The sequence below is a fragment of the Syngnathoides biaculeatus genome, chromosome 13 (genome assembly GCF_019802595.1).
Source record: "Syngnathoides biaculeatus isolate LvHL_M chromosome 13, ASM1980259v1, whole genome shotgun sequence".
Classification (NCBI taxonomy): Eukaryota; Metazoa; Chordata; class Actinopteri; order Syngnathiformes; family Syngnathidae; genus Syngnathoides; species Syngnathoides biaculeatus.
In genome coordinates this window covers 21,971,968-21,974,470 of record NC_084652.1, presented here as the reverse complement: position 1 = coordinate 21,974,470, position 2,503 = coordinate 21,971,968, and positions in this window count along the sequence as shown.

Genomic DNA, 2,503 nt, shown 5'->3' with positions numbered 1-2,503 from the left:
AGGTGGCACACAACAAGACTAAAATTAGGGACTCCCCACTTAAAATTTTAGCACTGAAAAACCTACTGGATGGCGGCACAGTGGATCAGCTGGTAAGGTGTTGGCCTCACAGTTCTAAGGACCCGGATTCAATCCCGGCCCCGCCTGTGTGGAGTTTGCAGGTTCTGCCTCTGCCTGCATGGGTTTTCTCCGGGCACTCCGGTTTCCTCCCACATCTCTGTGATTCTGAGTGTGGCTGTTTGTCTCGATGTGCACTGCGATTGGCTTGCAACCGGTTCAGGGTGTACCTCGCCCCCTGCACGTTGACAACTGGGATAGGCTCCAGCACTCCCTGGAACCCTCGTGAGGATAAGCGGGAAAGAAAATGGATGGATGGAACCCACTGGATTAAAGGTGCGAGGTGTGATCGTGAGTGCAACTGTTGTTTGTCTCCATGTACCCTGTGATTGGCTGGCAACCAGTTCAGAGTGTACCCTGCCCCCTGCCGTTGACAGCTGGAATAGGCTTCAGCAGTCCCGCGACCGTTGTGAGGATAAGCGGCTCAAAATATGAATGAATGGATGTCACAAATCTGACTATAAAGTTACTTCAATTTGTTTTTTGTCAATTAAAATTTTGCAGATGGGCCTAAGCTCCACAGAAAAGTAAAATATTTTAACATAGAGTTTACAATTAATATGTATAGGTTTTGAATTTTAGTTTATCAAAGCACTCTAAAATCGTTACTTCATATGTCTTGGCTGATTGTACGTTAAACGTGCAGAAAGACGCAAGTTGTGATGTTTCCTTTTAACAGCAGGTGGCAGCATCGTAAAAATACTACTGTGTGTCTAGTTTTGTGGGACTGCCAAATGACTGAAGATGCTTTATAATATAGGTATAGGTGTAAATGTAAAAATGTAGGACCAAACCAAAAAAATGAAGGATAAGATAGCTTTCTGTCAGACACTATCATGACAAATTTATAATAAATCATGAATAACCACCAATAATTTTACAAACCCCAATTCTAATGAAGTTAAGACTGTGTAAAATGTAGTTTTAAAAAAATTGAATATAATGATTTGCAAATCATGTTCAATCTATACAGAACTGACATTGCAGACATTTCCGGATGATTTTCTGGTATGGAGGAGATTCCTGGGCTTCGATCGCTTGCTCTCTGCATCCTGGAAGCTCAAGTAGCCTGGGTGTGCAGGATAAACTGTCCAGCCCCTGTTGATTCCTGGTGGAGCACTTTACACCCCTAGTTAACATAATCTGTATGATCTCAGGTCAATTCATCAACAATTAATTTTTAGTGTTGGTTGAGGCCAGAGTGTGTCCCGCATCAGTGATTCCTAACCTTGACTGAGCCAAGGCACATATCTTACATTTTAAAAATGTAAAAAAAATAGTGGATTCATTCGTTTATTTTCTGAGATGATTAGCCACATGAGGGCCGTGGAAGTGCTGGAGCCTATCCCATCTATCAAAGGGCAGGAGGTTGAGTACACCCTGAACTGGTTGCCAGCCAATTGCAGTGCACATAGAGACAGACGGAAAGAAACAGGAACGCCCGGAGAAAACCCACACAGACACGAGGAGAACATGCAAACTCCACACAGGCAGCGTCGGGATTTGAACCGCAGTCCACAGAACAGTGAGGCCAACACACTAACCCACAGGTGTCAAACTCTGTAATTATATTTGGCCCGCGAGGCAATTTAAAATTAATATTAGAGCTGGCCTGCCGGTATTACAAGCATTACACACTTGTCTGGTTCCATATTAAAAGGTTCATTTGTTCAACCTTGGCCCGCAGCTTTGTTCAATTTATAATTTTGGCCCTCTGTGAATTTGAGTTTGACACCCCTGCTCTAACGAGTTGCACTACCATGCTGCCAAAAAAAAGTGGATGAACAAGTTAGTTATAGACTTTCTGCCATCTAATAAAAAAGCAATTATTTGTTATCTCTGTCATTATACACTGCTGCCATAGATGGAAAATCTTTTGTTTGTAAATAATATTTTAACCAATTAAGAGAAATTTGAAAATTTCCCACAGGACATCAGAAGAGCGCGCATGGCACACTGTTTGGGAATCACTGTCCTGTATGTATCATTACTTTCAGTCACAACTGCTCTTTGTATGGACTTGAGGACCCTTGGGTTTTGGTTTGGCAGGACATCGTGTGTAAATCAGTTTACTGCTCCAATGATCTTTTTTTATATGTCTTTGCCTTACTTCACATTTGGTGTACTAAGCTGTTGAAAATTTCAATCTGAGTATTCATAGAAACCAAAATCCATCTTTTGGTTTTTGACGTGTCGCCCCTGGTAGGGATGTAGGTGCTTCTAGTTCATAATGGCCTCTGCATAATCGTGTTTAAAACAATGTACTGTAGTCCAGTGGCTGGACTCTGACCGTTAAAAAGTGGCTTCGGCTCTGCATCCAGTGAACTCATTTGCAGACACATACAAATAAACAACAACAAAAGACTTATTGTACTTAGTTGTTTAA